This window comes from Corythoichthys intestinalis, chromosome 5, assembly GCF_030265065.1.
Source record: "Corythoichthys intestinalis isolate RoL2023-P3 chromosome 5, ASM3026506v1, whole genome shotgun sequence".
Lineage (NCBI taxonomy): Eukaryota > Metazoa > Chordata > Actinopteri > Syngnathiformes > Syngnathidae > Corythoichthys > Corythoichthys intestinalis.
This window is the reverse complement of record NC_080399.1, coordinates 42575651-42591003: the sequence shown is the minus strand read 5'-3', so window position 1 is coordinate 42591003 and position 15353 is coordinate 42575651. Positions and strand designations below refer to the sequence as shown.

At 39.4% G+C, this 15353-nt stretch overlaps 1 protein-coding gene across 1 annotated transcript in view; it reads right to left on the bottom strand.

Moving 5' to 3' along the window:
- Window positions 1-2330, bottom strand: part of LOC130916791 (ETS domain-containing protein Elk-3-like) — a 49228-nt gene extending 46898 nt beyond the window's left edge. The window contains exon 1 of the mRNA XM_057837770.1: window positions 1972-2330. The gene's annotated coding sequence lies outside the window, so the exon portion shown is untranslated. The remainder of the gene's footprint in view (window positions 1-1971) is intronic.
- Window positions 2331-15353: the final 13023 nt, after the last annotated feature.

The window sequence follows — 15353 nt, the reverse complement described above, 5'->3', positions numbered from 1 at the left end:
CATAAACCCAAAAAGGGATTGTGCTTATCGATATGCTCCTGCCAAGAATCGAGATATCGTTTTAATGTCAATGTCAAAAAAAATAAAAAGGAACCAACAATTGCTACCACAATCTTCCACCATAATAGTGCCTCAGTTAACTTTAGGCATTGACGGAGCACGACGCCAAATCCATTTAGACTGGGAACGTTCGTTCATTGGAAACCAGAGCATTCACAGTCATTCTGTCCGATTTTCAGGGCATTTACGGGTCATTTCGTGTTGAGTTTGAGTCCCTGCCTATTCATTTGGGTGATTCCCAGGTCACTTCCTGTTTATTTTGAGTTACAGAACAGGAAGTGACCTGTAAAATACCCCAAAATCAACAGGAAGTAACTGAAAATCCACAGGTAAATAACCTTAAATAGCCCAAAATTACCTCATTGCCTGGCATTAGCTGCCACTGACGGCCATAGACGTTCAATCTGTTTGAAGTGGGAGGGATGGCAGCGAATGAACGAATGTTCATTCGCTGCCACCCACCCAGTTCAAATGGATTGGACGTCTACAAGTGATAAACTCATTCCAATTCACAGCAGAAGTTTGTTTTTCTGTTTATTAGTTGTTTGTAGAACATCCTAGTATGATTTCCTGACCAATGTATCGATAATCATTGTATCGCCATATCGTCAGATCATTGTTAACGTGAGCTTAGTATCGCAAATTGTATCGTGAGGTACCAAGAGGTCCCCACTCCTAATATACTAGTGTATTATTTCTTTGAAACTCTTGTGCTCCTTCAATTTAAAATTGAGCTTTAGTTTGCTCCAGAGTTTGCCAAAATGGGTTGAATTTGCCATTACCTGATTACTAACTAACTGGCGGGCGTGTCGTGTCGGCTGAGTCACGGCTGCCCTGCGGCTGGTCTCGCGAGCATTCCTGTGCCGGGCATTCAGGATGCTCGAAGCTGCCGTGTCCCCGGCGAGCTCACAAAGCCGGCCAGTGTGTTGGCCCAACGGAAACTCTTAATGAGATTAGTAGACGGCGTGCTGCAGACATTACTTGGTCGGTTGTGACCACATCTCGCCCGCTTCCTGTTCGTACAGCCATGGAAAAAATCCACGCTGTGATTTCTCCACGATTCTTCTCCCCCTTTTGTTGTTGTTGGGTCTATTTTAAAAGCCCTTGGGCTCCTAGTTTAAACCATTGTAGTTGTGTCAATGCAGATGTAATGAAACTTTTCAAGGGTGGGATTTTTGTAAGATTTTGTCATTTCCATTTGATTATATCAAGTTGGATCTTTTGGTTTATTGGTGACCACTTAAATTAAATCTGCATTTTACAATTCCTGTTTAAGAAATGGTTTCACTCATACTGTTTGGGTTCATTAGAATCACACTAGACTCAACACTTTATTTATTTATTTTTTAATCTTTTCTTAAATTGACCTAGTTTTAGCACAAATCATGTAAATCTTAGTTTTCAAAAGAGGCGTTTTGTGACTTCCTGCACTTCAATGGATCAAATTTTGGTTTGAGGAAGTTGAGATTTCCTTTGCTGGCCATCGAGGACAATTATTTTCATTAAAAAAGTAGAAAAAGTTGAACAAGAGTATTAGCAGTATGGAAGAAGGGGCTGAAAAAGTTTCTAACCTTTGTGTAAACAACTTAAAATTTGAAAGGTTCCACTTAAGGATGTTTCATATAAATGAAAACAACAGTTTCTCTAGTTAGTTAGTTGGTTGGTCCAGACGAGGCCAAAGATAACCACGAATAAGATGAATGGTTCGTAAAACACAAGATGAACTTTTTGCTCAGAAAGTCTTAATGAGTCTTTTTTTCCCTCAAAGTGTTTTTTGGAAGCACACCGGAAGAATATAGCCAGGTTGAAATTCGGATCGACAAAACGTTGCGTTAAGAGGATTTAAACAAAAACAACGACTCGCTTTTGAGCACACAACTAAATTGAAAAAAGTGGCGGATTATTGTTTACCTGCGATCACTTCCGTGGCCTTTCTTCGCCGCCGATGAACTTTAGCGCGCCGCCGCCGGAGAAATCGCTTGTTTTTCCATGCTTGCAAGCTCCACGGCTTGTGCTCGGACTGAAATCGGATCCTGGACTTTTTCTTTCCGCGAGCAGGAAGTCGGAGCAAGCAGACGCAGAGCCGGCGGCTCACTTCCTCTCGCCGACGATTCCCCAGGCGCTCTGCCGTCTGTGTAAACACACTTTTCCTCCCCTCCTCTTCGCCTCTGCTTGCCCGCTGATGACGGACGCCAGTCCGCACACATGGCCAGCGAGACAGAAAGAGAGTGAGTGAAAAAAATCCGACAGCCCCTGAAGTGACATCATCGCTTCGGTGGCTGTCGGCTGAATAGGGTGCCTTTCATGGTGCCTTCAAGAAATCTTCGTCAATCTGAGCATTCTGGATTAAAACATCCCCTAGCACCATCATTATTGTTGTTTTAAGACATCTAAGCAATTTAGTCACTCTCTGAGAACGTTTACATAAGACTTTTAAAATTATAATTCATACATTTTGACGTTATACTTGAATCATATGCTATGAAGATTGGGCCAAAGGCCGTCGTGTTGCATTCAGGAGATCCTCGGCAATCTGACAATCTCCCGTAAACTTTCACTTATCCGTTTCAGTGCAATCTTTTTAATTATCATCAGTGAGCCTCGACGAACGCATGGTGCACATTTACTGGATTTTTACATTTGTAGTTGAACTGCTCTTTGTAACTTTTTTGCAGTGACTGCCAGCTCTCTCAGTGCAAATATTTTGGGCGTCTATCACCATCAATGGCTATGAATTTCTTATTTGCCAGGGCATACCAGGGCAAACCAGGGGCATATACAACTTTACAATCCAATACTGGGACAGTCAGAAGTGGCCCAAAAACAAACTATGCACTTGCCTGTGACCCTGTTACCACTAGAGGGCTCCCAAGTGTAATTTTCAGTCAACAAAACCTGGAGCGGGAGTTTTCATTTTTTGTAGTAGTACAACCCCTACCAAAAAGTATGGAATCACCAGTCTCGGGCTCACTCAGACATTTTATCATGTAGAAGAAATGTCAAAAGTGCAACTCTTTAGCATTCAGAAACACTAAACGAAATGAATAAATAACAAGGAGGTGGTCAGTAAATTTAATTTTATAGAACAAGCGCAGGGAAATATACAGTGCCTTGCAAAAGTATTCGTCCCCCCTTGAATCTTGCAACCTTTCGCCACATTTCAGGCTTCAAACATAAAGATATGAAATTTAATTTTTTTGTCAAGAATCAACAACAAGTGGGACACAATCGTGAAGTGGAACAACATTTATTGGATAATTTAAACTTTTTTAACAAATAAAAAACTAAAAAGTGGGGCGTGCAATATTATTCGGCCCCTTTACTTTCAGTGCAGCAAACTCACTCCAGAAGTTCAGTGAGGATCTCTGAATGATCCAATGTTGTCCTAAATGACTGATGACGATAAATAGAATCAACCTGTGTGTAATCAAGTCACCGTATAAATGCACCTGCTCTGTGATAGTCTCAGGGTTCTGTTTAAAGTGCAGAGAGCATTATGAAAACCAAGGAACACACCAGGCAGGTCCGAGATACTGTTGTGGAGAAGTTTAAAGCCGGATTTGGATACAAAAAGATTTCCCAAGCTTTAAACATCTCAAGGAGCTCTGTGCAAGCCATCATATTGAAATGGAAGGAGCATCAGACCACTGCAAATCTACCAAGACCCGGCCGTCCTTCCAAACTTTCTTCTCAAACAAGGAGAAAACTAATCAGAGATGCAGCCAAGAGGCCCATGATCAGTCTGGATGAACTGCAGAGATCTACAGCTGAGGTGGGCGAGTCTGTCCATAGGACAACAATCAGTCGTACACTGCACAAATCTGGCCTTTATGGAAGAGTGGCAAGAAGAAAGCCATTTCTCAAAGATATCCATAAAAAGTCTCGTTTAAAGTTTGCCACAGGCCACATGGGAGACACACCAAACATGTGGAAGAAGGTGCTCTGGTCAGATGAAACCAAAATTGAACTTTTTGGCCACAATGCAAAACGATATGTTTGGCGTAAAAGCAACACAGCTCATCACCTTGAACACACCATCCCCACTGCCAAACATGGTGGTGGCAGCATCATGGTTTGGGCCTGCTTTTCTTCAGCAGGGACAGGGAAGATGGTTAAAATTGACGGGAAGATGGATGCAGCCAAATACAGGAACATTCTGGAAGAAAACCTGTTGGTATCTGCACAAGACCTGAGACTGGGACGGAGATTTATCTTCCAACAGGACAATGATCCAAAACATAAAGCCAAATCTACAATGGAATGGTTCAAAAATAAACGTATCCAGGTGTTAGAATGGCCAAGTCAAAGTCCAGACCTGAATCCAATCGAGAATCTGTGGAAAGAGCTGAAGACTGCTGTTCACAAACACTCTCCATCCAACCTCACTGAGCTCGAGCTGTTTTGCAAGGAAGAATGGGCAAGAATGTCAGTCTCTCGATGTGCAAAACTGATAGAAACATACCCCAAGCGACTTGCAGCTGTAACTGGAGCAAAAGGTGGCGCTACAAAGTATTAACGCAAGGGGGCCGAATAATATTCTACGCCCCACTTTTCAGTTTTTTATTTGTTAAAAAAGTTTAAATTATCCAATAAATTTTGTTCCACTTCACGATTGTGTCCCACTAGTTGTTGATTCTTGACAAAAAATTAAAATTTAATATCTTTATGTTTGAAGCCTGAAATGTGGCGAAAGGTTGCAAGGTTCAAGGGGGCCGAATACTTTTGCAAGGCACTGTATATAGAATCACACCATTCTGAGGAAAAAAATATGGAAGCATGAGAAACAAACAAAGATATAACAATCAAAACGCATCTCTATTACTTAGTAGCACCACTTCTGGCTTTTATGACAGTTTGCAGTCTCTGAGGCATGGACTTGATGAGTATTCTTCATCAATTTGGTGCCAACTCTGTTTGATTGCTGTTGCCAGATCACCCTTGCAGGTCGGAGCCTTGCTGTGGACCATTTTTTCCCCCAATTTCACCCACAGGTTATCAATAGGGTTAAGATCTGGGCTATTTGCAGGCCATGACATTGACTGGATGAGTCTTTCTCCAAGGAATGCTTTAACAGTTTTATCTCTGTGGCATGATGCATTGTCATCTTGGAAAATGACAAACATATTTTCAGTTGAAGGGATAACAAAGCTGTCTAAAATTTCAATGTAAACTAGTGCATTTATTGAAGATTTAACCACAGCCATCTTCCCAGTGCCTTTGCCTGTCAGCAGCCCCATATCATCAAGTGCTGGGGGAATTTTAACATCTTCAGGGTGCCATCTTTGTAAATCTCACTGGAACAGCACCAAACAAAAGTTCCAGCATGATCACCTTGTCCAATGCAGATTCTCGACTCTTGACAAGGTGATGATGCTTTTTATCTGAGTTTGTTCTACATGATAAAATGTCTGAGTTTAAAACTAAGCTTTTGCTCATTTTAACATAACTTTAAGACCATTTTTTTCATTTGTTTTTTCCCCCAACCTTTTTGTTCAATGTATTTTAGTTACCTGTGTTCATTTACATAATTTGCTTGGCATTCATTCATCATCCATACTGCATATCCTCACGAGTTATTGCGGGGGTACTGGAGCCGATCCAAGCTGACTATGGGCTTGGAACTGTTTGCCACCTGATTGCAAAACACAGTATAACTAGATTTCCGTTTTAGCGCAAAACTAAAACTCTCTACGTTCCTGCAAAAGCTTGTACAGCTCTTTTCACAGCTTCAATTACTTTCTCATCCTCCCTTAAAATGAGCAGTCATTTTTGTAATGAAACGATAAAAAGTTCATCTTTTCGGATTGCGTGCTATAGTCTCCATCAAGGGCGTAGGTTTGCAAAGGGACGGTAGGGACATAACACTACCAACTTTTCAGGATGCTCAAATTGTCCAACTTTTAAGCAACCTTATTTGCATTATACAATGAGTTTAGCTATAAAGGTAATTTAGATTGTCTTCCCATGTGTTGTTAGGATAGAATTGACATTAACATTATTACGGTAAGTGCATTACTTTCATTATGTTCAGACTGACATTTACCCTTTTCACTTGCTGAATGTGCCGGTCCATTTTTTTCCCCCCTTGAACGCAAGTTTGATTGGCTGATTAATAGAACCCCCACATTCACACAAATTTTCTACATCATTTTTAAAAAAAAAAACAACAACAAGTATTTATATTTGCAGCTAATGCACATTTCTTTAACCCCCCCCCCCCCCCCCAAAGAAAAAGAAACACAAAAACACAACCACTGTAAATTTCCTTGATGTGAAGCAAGCCTTTTGAAAAATGACTTTCTCCCTATGAAAATAATTTTAATTTTTACCAGCCATTTTTGAGAAATGTACCCAATCTGTTTGGTCTTATTAATGTCCCGTCCCCAGCAAAAAGTCTTCATGCAGGTTATGCTGTTATAGCGTCCCTACCAATGTTGAGACCAAACCTATGCCCTTGGTCTCCATATACAATAAAGACTTGTCATCAGTCCCAAATTTGGTCATACTAGCAAGTCGGGTGCCATTTTCTTCCTGTGGTGCTGCCAGACTCTTTTAAACTAGGTTTGCACTAGACTGAAAAGGCCTCCAGTCTCCCTGCAAAGGTGCAAAGTAACGACATCTATCGAGTTAGCCCTACGAAACAGATGTTTCGAGATATTCATCTGATTTGGGTGTAATAGTATCAAATTCCAATCATGACATTTTATGTAATATTTGAGTTTCTGTGTCACTGAATTTGTGTTTTCAAGATTAGTAAGCAATAATCATCTCATTTACAAGAAACAAAGGCATAAAATGTTTCAATCCCTCTGTCATGATTCCGGATGGCTGGCAACCAGTTCAATTTGTACCCTGCCTCCTGCTCATATTCAGCTGAGATAGACGCCCGTGACCCTCGTGAGGATATATTTATACAGTACGTGGTAGGGAAAATGATTAATTGATTCCAAGTAAATGTATAAATGTTTCTTTCTGAAATGGCTGACAACAATGTTTAACTTTTTCATGACATTCCAATGTTTTTTTTTTGGTCCGTATATTGCTTTAGCCTGTGCACAAAAACAGCAAGTGTGTCAATGAAAGATCAGTTTCAACAACAATCTTCGAATGCCATATAGCTTTCTTTTCAGATGAAGGGTATCCAATCTATGGCCTGGGGGCCAACAGTGGCCCACTGCCCATTTTTTTTAATTAAATTATGAAAATACCATTAAATATGACCTACGAAAGATGTTTATATTCAGCCTACGATCTGTTGCACTTCTCATCTTTAAAAATAGATGAAGCTAGTCACTTAGTCAGTGCCTCTCCATTAGCTCAGGGATCCAAATCTGAAGTTAAAATGGAGAAATTCAGTATTTTGTTTTACATAAATAGATTTATATGAAAATAAATATTCAAATGTGATAAATTGAGCTCTATTCTCTATTGGCTGTGATTTTCTTGGCTTTTTTGTGGGATCGATGGGCATGTTCTCTTTGTTATATATATATGTATATATATATATGGCGGAAAACACTTAGGTGACTTGAAGTTCCACTCTGAGACCCCAATTTGGCCAAACTTCAAAATTGTCCTATATGCATGTGTGATACATTGTTGGAAAGCTTAAAATCTCAATTTTCTGGGGGAAGAAAATTTTTGAACAGGAGAGCATTTAATAAAAATTAATAAAAAGAAATTAATAAATTAAAACCGCAAAACCCTAACTGGAGGTGAGAGCACGCGAGAGCATAATTAAAGACGCCATGATTTTAACGAGATATTATTGCGTACTTACCTCTTTTCGATCAAAAAACTCCATCTAGCATGTATCATCGAGTGTCAAGACACAGCTGCGAATGGCCACAGCTAGATTTTGGTGGGATTTTATGGGTGAAACATGGTAATATAACAAGGGTCGCGATGCAGAAATCGCAGACATCAAGGAGTGGTCAAGATGTTCTTTTTCATATATTTACCCTTTTAAACTTTTTTTGTTTTAAATTTTTCTTTGTTTGGATCGATTATTTATCATCTATCATATCGGGGAAAATGTGACAGTGACAAAAAAAAAAATACAATGAAGCGATAGTTATGAGGTAGATATCGGTGACTTATTTACATTTTCATTGTGATGTAATTTGTTTAAAAGTTTAAAATATGTGAGTGAATAATTTTTAGTCTTTTTTTTTTAAACGAAATTTTAACATCAATTAATGATTCTAAGCTAAAAATGACATTTTGAATAACAAATATAATTGCTGACCTTCTTTTTATGGCTGGGTTGAAACAAAAGCGGTTGCGCGACGTCTGTAAACGGGGGTTTCCAGGGTAAAACGGACAAATTAAAAATAGTTCAAGGGCTTAATGCGCCATGAATCTGCTATGGCATCATATGAACATATTGTCCTCTCAAACACAACAGTTCTTTCTGCTTAAAATACAGTTCACTTTAAAGAGGGGTGCAAGAGCAGAAAATGCTTTTTCAGTCTTGTGTTTTCAGCCACATGTATATATTTTTATTTGAAGGCGCCTTTCTGGCACTCAAGGTCGCCGTACAATCATTTGATATATAATCATTATATATATATATAATATAGAGCTGAAACGAATACTCGAGCAACTCGAGTAACTCGAGTTTAAAAACTGATCCGAGTAATTTTATTCACCTCGAGGAATCGTTTAATTTTGCCAGCTCTAAGCATCACGTTTTGCCTGGACTACTTTTAATGTGGGACAACGCGCTGACATCACGTGTGTAGAAGAAGCAATAAAATAAATTTAAAAAACTTACTGCAGCCGAAAGCCGCTACAAACTACGCCGACGTTGCTAAAAACTATGCCCGTATGTATGATGCTACGATGGTAGCAGGTAGCGTCTGATGCATCTCATAGATATCGCATGTACATAGAACTAGATGCGAATGACAGACTCGGCCGCGTCTGGGTGGCGTTAGTATACAGCTGCCATCTTAATGCAGTAGATTTCTCAGCGCTAATAAATGTAACGTAACTGTCACTCGATCACGTAACGTTAGCCCTGAGGAAAGCTACGTTCCTATTAATTATGACCACTGTCGATGCGTGGCTAACGTGCACTGTAAAAAATTTCAGCGTAAAATAATGGTAAAGAGCTGGCAGCAGGGTTGCCATTTATATACTGTTCTTCTACAGTCTTGGTAATGTAAAAATGTTTCACAGTAATAGTCCGTAATCCAGAAAAACAGTCGATTCCTGTATTTATAGAAAATACAATAGAAGTCCGTCAGCAGGATTGCCATTACCAGACTGTTATTTTATAGTCTTGGTAAACATGTTTCACAGTAATAGTCCGTAATCTAGAAAAACTTGATTCCTGTATTTATAGAAAACACAGTAAAAGTCTGTCAGCAGGATTGCCATTACCAGACTGTTATTTTACAGTCTTGGTAATGTAAAAATATTTAATAGTATGTAATCCAGGAAAAACTGCATATTCCTGTATCACCAGAATTCACAGTAAGGAGCAGGCAACTGAGGAGCTCCAGTATGCTGCATTTTGAACGATATACTGTGTTTCAACAGTATTATTTGGGAAAATGACTTTACACTCCATGAATGCATATATTTCCGTCTAGTACAGAAAAAAATGCGGATGTCAGGTTCGAAACAGAACAGGTTTTATTTCATCGTGTTGGCAGGCAGTGAAAACTGACAGGAACTAGAGAGATGGTGCAGTCGGGTCGTGTAGGTCAGGCTGGAGATCTGGCGTAATCGGGTCAAGCAGGACAGGCTGGGTCAGAAGTGGTGATCGGTCAAGGACAAACGACGAGCAGGAGTGTGCTGAATCGTTGAAGAACTGATACCGACTTTGGGAGCCCGTGCTTTTCTTTTTTCTTTTATTTGAGCAATGTGGAAACCTTTCTACATTAGGTGAAAACCTTCAATAAACAATACAAATAGAAAATGTCAACAGTTGCATTTGACTAAACAATTCAACATTAACATTGAATCTCTAGCACTTAAACTACAACTATTTTAGAACAGTCAATTAACTCTTTAAATTGCACACAGTCAATAACTAAATTCAAATTAGTGTTCAAATCTCTCATTTTTAAATATTTAAACTTTTATACCATAAAAGGACAAATTCATTAAATTACATTGTTTTAATTAACACAACAACAAAAAGTGAAAGCTAGAATACATTAAATGTCAATGTCAATATTAAACCAGTGTCTCCCACATTACCCCTAAAATATATACTACAATTGTCCAAACATTTCCACCGGTGAGTCAAGCCATGTGGTAATGGCTGCTGCTGGCACATTTCATCTTTTAATTCTGCTGCTTACCGGCTGCCTCTCTGGTTATCTTTTGCCAACGTCTCCAGCTGCACAGGACGGCAAGTTTCTATAGACCCTACCCACGTGACGTCACAACTCCGGCCTCCTGACTGGTGCCGCCCAATTGTCCGTCAACACATCGTGTTTACCTGTTACGGCTATGTACATTCCTCCTATTTACGGCGTGTTTTTCTGCTCGTTAACATTAATCATCAAAATGGTGAAGGCGTGTGTGGCGGTCGGTTGCAATAACAGAGAAGATAGACGGAGAGACTTGAAGTTCTACCGGATTCCGAGAGACCCGGAGAGGAGAGAGCGAGATGGGCTGCTGCAATTCGACGAGAAAACTGGGCTCCAAACGATTACCACAGATTATGTAGTAGTCATGTTATATCTGGTAAGATGCATTTAATATATATTTAGAGGGTTTTGGGCTGACAACCACAATTAAGACCATTGCTAGGCTAATCGCCGACAACATACACGTATGTATGTAGTGAGAGTGCTATCGCTAAACCATATAAACATTAAAAGCCCTAGCTCCATTGCCAAATGACATGAAATACATTGAACTTGACAGTGGATGTTAGCAAGAACAAAAGATTTTGAATTGAAAATTCGTAACTCACCTTTCCAAGCACAAGATAGATTCCTGCCGAATTTTCGTGGACGAGGACCTGTTTCACCCAACCAGCAACGAAGTATTTATAAGCCTCCAAGCTCTTAAAGTTTTTCAAACTTTCGTGAGAATAGGCTGATTTTGTGTGGACAACATAGTTGTACATATCAGGGTAGCTAGCAGATGTCAGGCAAATACAGCGAAGACGGCGGGTCGAAAAACATCGATTTAGGCATCAAATATGGATCTGGCGAATGGATAGACTGAAGCTTTTCCACATAACGCCTTTTATGCAACGCATCAAGTGAGTTCACGGCATCCGAAAGCACCGGGTCTTCCATGAAATGCATTATAAATTGCTCGATCAATTGAGACCATTGATAATACAGAGACAAAATGACGGACAAGTGGGCGTCACAAAATCACGTGCTCGCTGTATGGTTCCGCCCACTTGTCCGTCATTTTGTCTCTGTATTATCAATGGTCTCAATTGATCGAGGAATTTAAAATGCATTTCATGGAAGACCCGGTGCTTTCTGATGCCGTAAACTCACTGGATGTGTTGCATAAAAGGCGTTATGTGGAAAAGCTTCGTTCTATACAGTCGCCAGATCCATATTTGATGCCCAAATCGATGTTTTTCGACCCACTGTCTTCGCCCTGTCTGCCTGACATCTGCTACACTGATATTTACAATTATCTTGTCCACACAAAATCAGCCTATTCTCACGAAAATTTGAAAAACTTCAAGAGCTTGGAGGCTTATAAATACTTCGTTGCTGGTTGGGTGAAACAGGTCCTTGTCCACGAAAATTCGGCAGGAATCTATCTTGTGCTTGGAAAGGTGAGTTACGAAATTTTCAAATCTTTTGTTATTGCTAACATCCACTGTCAAGTCTAATGTATTTCATGTCGTTTGTCAATGGAGTTAAGGCTTTTAATGTTTATATGGTTTAGCGATAGCACTCTCACTACATACATACGTGTATGTTGTCGGCGATTAGCCTAGCAATGATCTTAATTGTGGTTATTTGTCAGCCCAAAACCCTCTAAGTATATCTTAAATGCATCTTACCGGATATAAAATGACTACTACATAGTCTGTGGTGATTTTTTGGTGCCCAGTTTTCACGTCGAATTGCAGCCGTCCATTTCGCTCTCCTCTTTGGATCCCTCGGAATACGGTAAAACTTCAAGTCTCTCCTTCCATCTTCTCTGTTAGTGCAACCAACAGCCACACACGCCTTCACCATTTTGATTATTAATGTTAAGGAGCAGAAAAACACGCCGTAAATAGGAGGAATGTACGTAGCCGTAACAGGTTAACACTATGTTTTGACGGACAATTGGGCGGTACCATTCAGGAGAGCGGAGTTGTGACGTCACGTGGGTAGGTCTATAGCCAAACCAGGGTGCCATCTTCCTTTCCTGCTTTCATAGCTCTGGGTTGCTTATGGGTTGATTGGCCAATCTCTTCCAGCTGTGCATCGTTTCCATAGTGCTTGCATGCCGGTGATTTTCCAGTTCACGCCGTGGTTGTCTGCGGAATGCTTTTTTGTTGATGTTTATCAGGGTTTGACTTTACAATGGTTGAAAAATAATTGTCCATGTTGTTCTTCAAAATGAAGAAGTAAGAGTTTGTAAAAAAAAAAAAAAAATTGAAGCAAAAAAGCACCTGTCTAATTTACTCCAAATGTAAACATTGGTCACATGTGTGACGTGGGGACAAAGTTTGTCGCAGCCAGTGACGTTTCCACAGTAATTCACCGCCATACCACTAGATTGGTGTGGCTTTGTCTTTGGATGGTTTTGGGGGACTCTTGTCGAATTCCTTTAACTTTCCACCGGTCATTGACAGCAATGGCAATGGAGATGGAACGTGTGCATTTGCAGCTGCAGCTAATTAATACTAAACAAATGTTGTCAATACAAATGTTGAAGCGTAGGCGACACAGAAGTCGTTTGCGAATGTTTGAAAATGGTGTTGTTGCTGTGCTGAACCGGAAACAATGTTCTGAGCGGATCAATCACAGTCCTTTGACGTTCACGTCACGCGCGTTGATGTGATGTGTAGTCCGGACTTTTTAGAGGTGCACATCAGGCTATAGCGTAGGGTCGTAATCGGGTCTGCGTTAATGGCGTAGGTCTGCCATCACCGCTACGCAGAAGCATAAATCAGCCTTCAGGGTGATGGAATTCTACAATTTTTGGAGAAGGGCCAGTATAGATCAGAGTGGGGATACAACAAGCAAACAAACATGAGTAGAATAGAATGGAGGCGACGTCAAATAATATAATAATATAGTGTATAGGCCAACCAAACATCCAGTCTGGTGTTTGGGTCGATGTGATTGTGTTGTAGTCTGAGGCTCAACACCCATACATCATCCGGTACAGCTAACGCTAATGCATTTAGCTAACATTTGCAACATCAAAATTTAAATCTACTAACAATCAAAACATAAACATAATAAATTTATTAAATAAATATTAATATAAATAGAGAAATAATTCAAAATAAATGTTATCGTATTGTAACTCCACTGTTGGATACATATGAGACACTTATTTATTTCCCCCCAAAATTCTCTCAGCTGCATCTTTTGCAAAACAATAGAAAACCGCCCTCTACTGGCACTCCAGAAGAATTAACATCAATATTTTATATCGCTATCAAGCATCCTCAGAACTTTAGTTTAATATAAAACATTTTAGGTAATATGAGTAAGACTTCATTAACTTACCGTTTATAAATTGGTACGCATAAATCCCAATATAAATTGAACAACAAGCAATGAAGAGCAGCAAATGTCATCTAAAGTCATCCTCTGAAGAGTCTCCAACATCCAAATTATGGGAAATTAGGTCCTCCAGGATTTGATGGCAAATTATTTGCGGTGTCTAGTTATTTTAATTTAAATTGGCAAAAAACATAGTCTATATTGCCACAATGCTCCAAATTTCCAGTCAAAACTCAGTTTCCAAAAAATACGGTAGTGTCCTGTAATTGAAACATTAACATACCGTTTACAGCATTTGTGTTGTTGCTTTAATGTTGGTAACCCACAATGCATTGCTAACTACCCACAATGCATTGCTAACTACAGTAATAAACTGTTGAACATAAAAACGGTATTTTAGTGTTCAAAATTGGCCGTAAATTTACAGCAATTTTTTACAGTGTGTCTTACATACTGGCTTTATTTAATCTGTGAAAACATAGCGCTGTAGAGTGATGGGGGGGGAGAGTGATGAAAATAATAATGCTAACTAATTTTAGCTCAGTAGTCATTGCTGGATAAAACACCAAGTAGCACTGGTCCCTAATGTGCTCCCATACAGCAGGTATGATACATTAATTTTGAACACTGCAAAAACTCAAAATCCTATCAGGACTTACAGTTTAGACTAACTCAAAACTTAAATAGAAGTTAAAAATAGCTTGACACAAATGGAAATTCAATTAAAACATGTGGGAAAAACAAGCTTTTAAGTGCTGTGTATTATCAAGCGTAATTACATTTTTAGATAAAAATATGGGTTTTAAAAAATTTTTTTTAAAAATAAAAATAAATAAGATCTAGAAGTTTTTTGAGTGAAAGCAGTTTTTTTTTCCAAGTCACATCTGAGATGCAATTGTTGGCTGTTTTCAACAATGTACATAAAAATAAAGATTTTGATTGACTGAAAATGGTTCAATATTAGATGAAATGTCTTTTTTTCTCATGTATATTTTATCCGATTACTCGATTAATCGACAGAATTTTCAGTCGATTACTAAAATATTCGATAGCTGCAGCCCTAATATAATATATATGTATGTATATTGCCATATAATTTTTTGTATTCTCATACCCCTGGATTATTTAGTGTTTGTAGCCTTGAACCCATTCACTGCCATTGACTGTGATAGACGGCCAATCCTTTTTGACTGGGAGGGCTGGCAGGTGGCAGCGATCGTTCAGTTGCTGTCAGCCCTCCCAGTCAAAATGGATTGGATGTCTATCACCATCAAAGGCTGCCAATGAATTAATGCGAAAGACTGAATACATTTTTAAAGCGTGATTTTTTATTATTTTTTTTTAAATTAAAAAAAAAAAACTTATTCTGATCTGTTTTACAAATGAAAGTGGAGGGATATAAAGTTGGCGTTTGCATATTTCGATTTTTCCTGAAAGAAAAAGTTTGGACACCCCTAGTTTAATGCATGTGTTTCAGTTATATCACCAAAGTAGATTTCGGTCACTATGTCTCAACATCCGTGTCGTGACCGAGTAACCCCTCGGAAGGGTCAGTCCGCGGTACCGCTGAGGCGTGGCCCTGGCCGGCCGCGTCTGATTGGTCCCCTTCCGCTCTCTGGCCGGTAC